Raw genomic sequence first — 11270 nt, 5'->3', positions numbered from 1 at the left:
ATCATACCATGATCTCTTTAGGGTATTTTTGATAGAGCCAATATTTAAATTTCATACAAATACAAAGAGACCAACTTTGAGGATCACAATTTCGTCCACCAAGTTTTTGGCGCCGTTGCCGGGGATTGTTCGAGTATGGACACCTGACGGTTCATCTTGTTGCTCAGATTAGGTAATTTTCTTTTCAAAAATTTTTCAAAAATCTTTTTCAAAATTTTCTTTTCTTTTTCGTTTTTTTTTTTCCAAAAATATTTTCGAAAATAATAATAAAAATACAAAAAAATCATAAAATCATAAAAACCAAAAAATATTGTGTGTTTCTTGTTTGAGTCTTGAGTCAACTTTTAAGTTTGGTGTCAATTGCATGCTTTAAAAATTTTTTTCTTGCATTTTTCGAAAACTCATATATTCATGGTGTTCTTCATGATCTTCAAGTTGTTCTTCAAGTCTTCTTGTTTGATCTTGATGTTTTCTTATTTTGTGTTGTTTGTTGTTTTTCATATGCATTTTTCGTTTGTTAGAGTCCATACATTAAAGATTTCTAAGTTTGGTGTCTTGCATGTTTACTTTGCATCAAAAATTTTTCAAAATTATGTTCTTGATGTTCATCATGATCTTCAAAGTGTTCTTGGTTTTCATCTTGACATTCATAGTGTTCTTGCATGCATTCCTTGTTTTGATCCAAAAAGAAAAGAGAAAAACACAATTATGACGTTTTAATTTTAATTTTAATTTTTTCTCTCTCATAATTAAAATTTCAAAAATCAAAAAAATATCTTTTCCTTATTTCCCTCCAAATTTTTGAAATTTTGGGTTGACTTGGTCAAAAATTTTAAAATTAGTTGTTTCTTACAAGTCAAGTCAAAATTTCAATTTTAAAAAAATCTTATCTTTTTAAATTCTTTTTCAAATTATTTTCAAAATCTTTTTCTTATCTTTATATCAAATTTTCGAAAACTCACTAACAATTAATGTGATTGATTCAAAAATTTGAAGTTTGTTACTTTCTTGTTAAGAAAGGTTTAATCTTTAAGTTCTAGAATCTTATCTTGTAGTTTCTTGTTAATGAAGTAAGTAATTTTAAATTTAAAAATTAAATCTTTTTCAAACACACCTTTTCTATCTTATTTTCTTATCTTATATTTTTATCATATCTTTCTTTTCAAAATTTTATCTTTTTCAAAAATTTGATTTCAAAATATCTTATCTAACTTCTTATCTTCTTATCTTTTCAAATTTGATATCTTTTTCAACTAACTCTTTGACTTTGTGTTTGTTTCTTATCTTTTTCAAAACCACCTAACTACTTTTCCCTCTCTAATTTTCGAAAATATCTCATCTCTTTTTCAAAAATTCTTTTTGTTTTAAAATTTTAATTTTAATTCTATCTTATCTTTAATTTTCGAAAATCACTAACTCCTTTTCAAACTTATTTTCGAATTTCTCCCTCTCTCATCTCTTTTTATTTATTTAATTATTTACTAACACTTCTCTTCATCTCTTATCACCTCCCCTATCCTTACTCTTTACACAGACTATTCATTCTTCTTCACTCTTCTCCCCTTTCTTCTTCTACTAACATAAAGGAATCTCTATACTGTGACATAGAGGATTCCTCTTCTTTTCTTGTTTTCTTCTCTTTCATATGAGCAGGAACAAGGACAAGAGCACTCTTGTTGAAGCTGATCCTGAACCTGAAAGGACTCTGAAGAGGAAACTAAGAGAAGCTAAATTACAACAATCCAGAAGTAACCTTTCAGAAATTTTCGAACAAGAGAAGGAGATGGCAGCCGAATGACAAACCCCATTTGTAGGGTTTATCTTGTATTGATTTTAGGGGATTTTATCACCTTTTACCCACATTTATGCAATGAAATAGCATGGTTTTGTATATTCTCCTATAATTGTGCTTAAGAGTGAAAACATGCTTTTTAGGTCTTAAAATAGCTAAATGTAATTTACCTTGATTCTATTAGATGCCTTGATATGTTTGTTAAGTGATTTCAGATTTAGGAGGCAAAGATTGGATCAAGGGAATAAAGAAAAAGCATGTAAAGTTGGAGAACTCATGAAGAAATGATGGAACCAAAAAGCTATCAAGCCTGACCTCTTCACACTTAATTGACCATAACTTGAGCTACAGAGGTCCAAATGATGCGGTTCTAGTTGGGCTGGAAAGCTAACATCCGGGGCATCGAAATGATATAAATTTTGCCTTATGTTGCTTCGCGTTCAGGGGCGCGAACGCGCACTTTGCGCGCGCGCGCCGATTCTGTCCGTGGCCCACTTTAATGAAATCGTCCCCAACGGTTTTAGGAGCCTTGTGGGCCCAATCCAACTCATTTCCGATGCTATTTAAGTCAAGTATTGAAGGGGAATCAACATACTTTAGATACTTTTGATCATTAGCTTAGTTTTAGTTTAGAAGTTAGTTTCTAGAGAGAGAAGCTCTCACTTCTCTCTAGGATTAGGATTAGGATTAGGTTTAGCTCTCACTTTAATTCATCTTCTTCTACTTCTATCTTCTCAATTCCTTGTTGTTACATTCAATCTTCCTCTATTCTTTTGTTGTAATTTCCTTTATGTTGTTCTTAGACTTTGTTGTAGATCTACTATTGTTACTTCCATTTTCTTTCAACTCAATAAGAGGTAATTCATAATAATTGTTCTTCTTTGCTTTTCTATTGTTGATCTCTTGTTTTTGTAGTTTTAATTCTTGCATTTAATAATGTTTACTTGTATTGCACTCTATGTGTTTGATGAAATGTCTCTTCTAGATATAGTGTAGGTTTTGTTCCTCTTGGCCTAGGTAGAGTAATTAGTGACTCTTAAGTTATCTAATTCCTTTGTTGGTTGATAATTAGAAGTTGCTAATTGATTTGAATGCCTCTAAAGCTAGTCTTCCCTTTAGGAGTTGATTAGGACTTGAGAAATCAAATTGATTCATCCACTTGACTTTCCTCCATGGTTAGAGGTTAACTAAGTGGGAGCAATACACAATTCTCATCACAATTTAGAAGGATAACTAGGATAGGAATTCTAGTTCTCATATCTTGCCAAGAGTTTTATAGTTGTTAGTTTACTTTCTTGCCATTTATCTTTCATGCTTCATATCAAAACCCCAAAATAACTCACAACCAATAACAAGACACTTCATTGTAATTCCTAGGGAGAACGACCCGAGGTCCAATACTTCGGTTTATAAATTTTAGGGGTTTGTACTAGTGACAAACAACTTTTTGTATGAAAGGATTATTGCTTGGTTTAGAAACTATACTTTACAACGAGATTTCATTAGTGAAATTCTAAACCGTCAAAAATCCATTCATCACCGAACCCAATAATGATAATGCAAGGAGGATGCTTGGTGATTTTACTAAGCCCACGTCCAAATTTGATGGAAGAAGCATCTCCATTCCTGCCATTGGAGCCAATAATTTTGAGCTTAAACCTCAACTAGTTGCTTTAATGCAACAGAACTGCAAATTTTATGGCCTTCCATCTGAAGATCCTTACCAGTTTTTAACTGAGTTCTTGCAAATTTGTGAGACTATTAAGACGAATGGAGTTGATCCTGAAGTCTACAGACTCATGCTTTTCCCTTTTGCTGTAAGAGACAAAGCTAGAATATGGTTAGATTCACAACCTAAGGATAGCCTGAACTCCTGGGATAAGCTGGTCACGACTTTCTTGGATAAATTCTTTCCTCCTCAAAAGCTGAGCAAGCTTAGAGTGGATGTTCAGACCTTTAAACAAAAAGATGGTGAATCCCTCTATGAAGCTTGGGAAAGATACAAGCAGTTAACCAAAAGGTGTCCATCTGACATGTTTTCAGAATGGACCATATTAGATATATTCTATTATGGTCTATCTGAGTTTTCGAAAATGTCATTGGACCATTCTGCAGGTGGATCTATTCACCTAAAGAAAACGCCTGAAGAGGCTCAAGAACTCATTGACATGGTTGCAAATAACCAATTCATGTACACTTCTGAGAGGAATTCCGTGAATAATGGGACACCTCAGAGGAAGGGAGTTCTTGAAATTGATGCTCTGAATACCATATTGGCTCAGAACAAAGTGTTGACTCAGCAAGTCAACATGATCTCTCAAAGTCTGAATGGATGGCAAAATGCATCCAACAGTACTAAAGAGGCAGCTTCTGAAGAAGCTTATGATCTTGAAAACCCTGCAATGGCAGAGGTTAATTACATGGGTGAACCTTATGGAAACACCTATAATTCATCATGGAGAAATCATCCAAATTTCTCATGGAAAGATCAACAAAAGCCTCAACAAGGCTTCAACAATGGTGGACGCAATAGGCTGAGCAATAGCAAGCCTTTTCCATCATCTTCTCAGCAACAGACAGAGAATTCTGAACAAAACACTTCTAATTTAGCCAATCTAGTCTCTGATCTGTCAAAAGCCACTTTCAGTTTCATGAGTGAAACAAGATCCTCCATCAGAAATCTAGAGGCACAAGTGGGCCAACTGAGTAAGAAAGTCATTGAAACTCCTCCCAGTATTCTCCAAAGCAAAACAGAAGAGAATCCAAAAGGAAAGTGCAAGGCCATTGATGTGATCAATATGGCCGAATGCACAAGGGAGGAGAAGGACGAAAATCCTAGTGAGGAAGACCTCCTGGGACGTCTCTCAAGCAAGAAGGAGTTTCCTATTAAGGATCCAAAGGAATCTGAGGCTCATATAGAGACCATAGAGATTCCATTAAATCTCCTTCTGCCATTCATGAGCTTTGAAGACTATTCTTCCTCTGAGGAGGATGAAGATGTGACTGGAGAGCAAGTTGCTCAATATTTAGGAGCTATCATGAAGCTGAATGCCAAGTTGTTTGGTAATGAGACTTGGGAAAGTGAACCTCCCTTGCTCATTAATGAACTAGATACCTGGTTTCAGCAAATTTTACCTCAAAAGAGACAAGATCCTGGCAAGTTCTTAATACCTTGTACCATAGGCACCATGACCTTTGAAAAAGCTCTATGTGATCTGGGGTCAGGGATAAATCTTATGCCACTATCTGTAATGGAGAAGCTGGGGATCATTGAGGTACAACCTGCCTTGTTCTCATTACAATTGGCAGACAAGTCATTGAGACAAGCTTATGAAATAGTAGAGGACGTGTTAGTAAAGGTTGAAGGCCTTTACATCCCTGCTGATTTCATAATCTTAGACAATAGGAAGGAAGATGATGAATGCATCATCCTTGGAAGACCTTTCCTAGCTACAGCAGGAGCTGTGATAGATGTCAACAGAGGTGAATTAGTCCTTCAATTGAATGGGGACTACTGGTGGACGAAATTGTGATTCATTCTCTTTGTATTTGCATGAGATTTATTTACTGGCTCTATCAAAAATACCCCAAAGAGATCATGGTGTGATGAATTGGGATCTTAATAATCCCTGGTAATGGCACATGTGATCACAACTCCATTCAACTTAACCAGCAAGTGTATTGGGTTATCCAAGTAATACCTTACGTGAGTAAGGGTCGATCCCACAGAGATTGTTGGTATGAAGCAAGCTATGGTCACCTTGTAAATTTCAGTTAGGCAGATTAAATGGTTTATGATAAGTTCGAAAATAAATAATAAACAGAAAATAAAATAGGATAAAAATACTTATGTAAATCAATAGTGAGAATTTCAGATAGGCGTTTGGAGATGCTGTGCTCCTCTTGAATCTCTACTTTCTTATTACATTCATCCAATCCATCTTACTCCTTTCCTTGGCAAGCTGTATGTAGGGGATCACTGTCGTCAATGGCTACTTTTCATCCTCTCGGGAAAATGGTCCTATGCACTGTCACTGCATGGCTAATCGTCTGGAGGCATAACCCTTGTCGATGGCTACTTCCCATCCTCTCAGTGAAAATGGTCCAAATGCTCTTGTCACAGCACGGCTAATCCTCTGTCGGTTCTCAATCAGGTTGGAATAGAATCCCTTGATTCTTTTGCGTCTGTCACTAACGCCCAGCCTTCAGGAGTTTGAAGCTCATCACAGTCATTCAATACCAGAATCCTACTCGGAATACCACAGACAAGGTTAGACTTTCCGGATCCCCGGAATCCTACTCGGAATACCACAGACAAGGTTAGACTTTCTGGATTCCCATGAATGCCGCCATCTATCTAGCTTATACCACGAGGATTCTGTTGGGGAATCTAAGAGATATGCGCCCGGCCTAAAGTAGAACGAAAATGGTTGTCAGTCACGCGTGTTCATAGGTGAAAATGATGATGAGTGTCACGGATCATCACATTCATCAGGTTGAAGTACAACGTATATCTTGGAATAAGAATAAAAGAGAATTGAATAGAAAATAATAGTAATTGTATTGAAACTTGAGGTACAGCAGAGCTCCACACCCTTAATCTATGGTGTGTAGAAACTCCACCGTTGAAAATACATAAGTGAAAGGTTCAGGCATGGCCAAATGGCTAGCCCCCTAAAATGTGATGAGTAGCCTCTTAAGATGAAGAATAAAACAAAATTGAGGCCAAAGATGTCTAATACAATAGTAACTTATCCTATTTATACTAGACTAGCTACTAGGGTTTACATGAGTAAGTAATTGGTGCATAAATCCACTTCCGGGGCCCACTTGGTGTATGCTTGGGCTGAGCTTGATCTATCCACGAGCTGAGGCTTCTCTTGGAGTTGAATGCCGAGTTATAGCGTGTTTCTGGCGTTCAACTCTGGGTTATGACGTGTTTCTGGCGTTTAACTCCAGACAGCAGCATGTACTTGGTGTTGAGCGCCACTTTACGTCATCAATTCCTGAATCAAGTATGGACTATTAAATATTGCTGGAAAGCTCTGGATGTCTACTTTCCAAAGCCGTTGAGAGCGCGCCATTTGGAGTTCTGTAGCTCCAGAAAATCCATTTCGAGTGCAGGGAGGTCAGAATCCAACAGCATCAGCAGTCCTTTTGTCAGCCTTTTTCAGAGTTTTGCTCAAGTCCCTCAATTTCAGCCAGAAATTACCTGAAATCACAGAAAAACACACAAACTCATAGTAAAGTCCAGAAATGTGAATTTAACATAAAAACTAATGAAAACATCCCTAAAAGTAGCTTGAACTTACTAAAAACTACCTAAAAACAATGCCAAAAAGCGTATAAATTATCCGCTCATCACAACACCAAACTTAAATTGTTGCTTGTCCCCAAGCAACTGAAAATCAATTAGGATAAAAAGAAGAGAATGTGCTATAAATTCCAGAATATCAATGAATATTAATTATAATTAGATGAGCGGGACTTGTAGCTTTGTGCTTCTGAACAGTTTTGGCATCTCACTTTTTCCTTTGAAGTTTAGAATGATTGGCTTCTCTAGGAACTTAGAATTTTGGATAGTGTTATTGACTTTCCTAGCTAAGCATGTTGATTATTGAACACAGCTTCTTATGAGTCTTGGCCGTGGCCCTAAGCACTTTGTTTTCCAGTATTACCACTGGATACATAAATGCCACAGACACATAACTGGGTGAACCTTTTCAGATTGTGACTCAGCTTTGCTAGAGTCCCCAGTTAGAGGTGTCCAGAGCTCTTAAGCACACTCTTCTTGCTCTGGATCACGACTTTAACCACTCAGTCTCAAGCTTTTCATTTGGACCTTCATGACACAAGCACATGGTTAGGGACAACTTGATTTAGCCGCTTAGGCCTGGATTTTATTTCCTTGGGCCCTCCTATCCATTGATGCTCAAAGCCTTGGATCCTTTTTACCCTTGCCTTTTGATTTTAAGGGCTATTGGCTTTTTCTGCTTGCTTTTTCTTTTTCTTTCTATTTTTTTTCGCAAGCTTTTGCTATTCACTGCTTTTTCTTGCCTCAAGAATCAATTTCATGATTTTTCAGATCGTCAATAGCATTTCTCTTTGTTCATCATTCTTTCAAGAGCCAATAGTTTTAACATTCATAAATAACAAGATCAAAAATTATGCACTGTTCAAGCATTCATTCAGAAAACAAAAGTATTGTCACCATATCAATATAATTAAACTAAATTCAAGGATAAATTCGAAATTCATGTACTTCTTGTTCTTTTGAATTAAAACATTTTTCATTTAAGAGAGGTGAAGGATTAATGGATTTTATTCATAGCTTTAAGACATGGTTACTACATACTAATGATCATGAAGTAGAGACAAAATATAGATAAACATAACATAAAAACCGAAAAATAGGAAGAAATAAGAACAAGGAATGAATCCACCTTAGTGGCATCTTCTTCTTGAAGGACCAACAATGTCCTTAAGCTCTTCTATGTCCCTTCCTTGCCTTTGTTGCTCCTCCCTCATTGCTCTTTGATATTCTCTTATTTCATGGAGAATGATGGAGTGCTCATGATGTCCCACCCTTAATTGTTCCACATTGTGGCTCAAATCTTCTAAGGAAGTGTTGAGTTGTTCCCAATAGTTGTTGGGAGGGAAGTGCATCCCTTGAGGCATCTCAGGGATTTCTTGATGATGAGCTTCCTCATGCATCTCTTGAGATCCGTGGAGGGTCTCTCTTGCTTGCTCCATCCTCTTCTTGGTGATGGGCTTATCCTCTTCAATGAAGATGTCTCCTTCTATGATAACTCGAGCTGAGTAACATAGATGACAAATAAGGTGAGGAAAAGCTAGCCTTGCCATGGTGGAGGGCTTTTCGGCTATTTTGTAGATTTCATTGGAGATGACTTCATGAACTTCTACTTCCTCTCCAATCATGATGCTATGAATCATGATGGCCCGATCCACAGTAACTTCAGATCGGTCGCTAGTGGGAATGATGGAGCGTTGAATGAACTCCAACCATCCTCTAGCCACAGGCTTGAGGTCCAGTCTTCTTAGTTGAATTGGCTTGCCTTTGGAGTCTCTTTTCCATTGAGCTCCTTCCACACATGTGTCCATAAGGACTTGGTCCAACCTTTGATTAAAGTTGACCCTTCTAGTGTAGGGGCGTACATCTCCTTGCATCATGGGCAAGTGGAACGCCAACCTTACATTTTCCGGACTGAAAGTATTTCTCCCAAACCATTGTGAGATAATTCTTTGGACTCGGGTTCATACTTTGATCATGGTTCCTAGTGATCCATGCATTGGCATAGAACTCTTGAACCATTAAGATTCTGACTTGTTGCATGGGGTTGGTTAGGACTTCCCAACCTCTCCTTCGGATCTCATGTCGGATCTTCGGATACTCATTTTTCTTGAGCTTGAAAGGGACCTCAGGGATCACCTTCTTCTTTGCCACAACATCATAGAAGTGGTCTTGATGGCTTTTGGAGATGAATCTTTCCATCTCCCATGACTCGGAGGTGGAAGCTTTTGTCTTCCCTTTTTCTTTTCTAGAGGATTCTCCGGCCTTAGGTGCCATTGATGGTAATGGAAAAACAAAAAAAAGCTTATGCTTTTACCACACCAAACTTAAAATATTGCTCGCCCTCGAGTAAGACAAGAAAGAAGAGAAGAAGAAGAAGAAGAAAATATGGTGGAGAGGGAGAGATGGTGTTTCGGCTAAGGTATGGAAGAGGGGGTTGTGTTGTGTGAAAATAAAGTGGAATGGGGGGGGGGTTTATATAGGGAAAGGGGAGAGGGTAGGTTCGGCCATTTTAGGGTGGGTTTGGGTGGGAAAGTTTTTGAATTTTGAAGGTAGGTGGGGTTTATGGGGAAGAGAGATTGAAGTGATTGGTGAAGGGTTTTGGGAAAGAGTGTTTATTGGGAGGAGAGATTCAGAGATTGAAGTTGTTGGAAAGTGTGACATGGGGAAGAGTGTTATAGGATTAGGAGGTAAGGTGGGAATATGTTAGGTGGAGATCCTGTGGAGTTTACAGATCCTGAGGTGATCCTGTGGGGTCCACAGATCCTGAGGTGTCACGGAATTCCATCCCTGCACCAAATAGGCATGTAAAATGCCTTTGCATACCATTCTGGCGTTTAAACGCCGAGGTGATGCACGTTCTGGGCGTTCAACGCCCATGTGAAGCATGTTCTGGGCGTTCAACGCCCATATGTAGCATGTTTCTGGCGTTGAACGCCAGTTCCATGCTTGTTACTGGCGTTCAGCGCCAGCTTTTCTTAAGGCACATTCCTGGCATTCAAACGCCAGATTGTTGCTTGTTTCTGGCGTTTAGCGCCAGATTCATGCTCTGTTCTGGCGTTGAACACCAGCCAGATGCTCCTTACTGGCGTTGAACGCCAGTTTGTCCTTCCTCTAGGGTGTGATTTTTCTTCTGCTGTTTTTTATTCTGTTTTTAATTTTTATATTTTTTTCGTGACTCCACATGATCAAGTACCTAATAAAACACAAAATAACAATAAAATAAAATAAAATAAAAATTAGATAAATAAAATTGGGTTGCCTCCCAACAAGCGCTTCTTTAATGTCAATAGCTTGACAGTGGGCTCTCATGGAGCCACAAGGTGATCGGGTCAATGTTGTATAGTCCGAACACCAAACTTAGAGTTTGGTTGTGGCCTCTCAACACCAAACTTAGAGTTTGACTGTGGGGGCTCTTCTTGACTCTGAACTGAGAGAAGCTCTTCATGCTTACTCTCTTTTGTCACAGAGGGATGGCCATGTGCCTTAAACACAAGGTAGTCCCCATTCAATTGAAGGACTAATTCACCTCTGTTGACATCTATCACAGCTCCTGCTGTAGCTAGGAAAGGTCTTCCAAGGATGACGCATTCATCCTCTTCCTTCCTAGTGTCTAAGATTATGAAATCAGCAGGGATGTAAAGGCCTTCAACCTTTACTAACACGTCCTCTACTATTCCATAAGCTTGTCTCAATGACTTGTCTGCCAATTGTAATGAGAACAAGGCAGGTTGTACCTCAATGATCCCCAGCTTCTCCATTACAGAGAGTGGCATAAGATTTATCCCTGACCCCAGATCACATAGAGCTTTTTCAAAGGTCATGGTGCCTATGGTACAAGGTATTAAGAACTTGCCAGGATCTTGTCTCTTTTGAGGTAAAATTTGCTGAAACCAGGTATCTAGTTCATTAATGAGCAAGGGAGGTTCACTTTCCCAAGTCTCATTACTAAATAACTTGGCATTCAGCTTCATGATAGCTCCTAAATATTGAGCAACTTGCTCTCCAGTCACATCTTCATCCTCCTCAGAGGAAGAATAGTCTTCAGAGCTCATGAATGGCAGAAGGAGATTTAATGGAATCTCTATGGTCTCTATATGAGCCTTAGATTCCTTTGGATCCTTAATAGGAAACTCCTTCTTGCTTGAGAGATGTCCCAGGAGGTCT

The 11270-nt window shown here is 38.2% G+C and overlaps 1 non-coding gene across 1 annotated transcript; it reads right to left on the bottom strand.

Annotated features, from left to right (window-relative positions):
* Positions 1-3723: 3723 nt before the first annotated feature.
* Positions 3724-3827, bottom strand: LOC130937447 (small nucleolar RNA R71). Its single transcript, XR_009068667.1, has one exon. It is a non-coding gene; the product is annotated as a small nucleolar RNA R71 (small nucleolar RNA).
* Between the last annotated feature and the right edge of the window lie 7443 nt (positions 3828-11270).

Source organism: Arachis stenosperma, chromosome 6 (assembly GCF_014773155.1).
Source record: "Arachis stenosperma cultivar V10309 chromosome 6, arast.V10309.gnm1.PFL2, whole genome shotgun sequence".
Lineage (NCBI taxonomy): Eukaryota > Viridiplantae > Streptophyta > Magnoliopsida > Fabales > Fabaceae > Arachis > Arachis stenosperma.
Note: the sequence above shows the minus strand (reverse complement) of the source record. Positions and strands in the feature narration are given on the sequence as shown.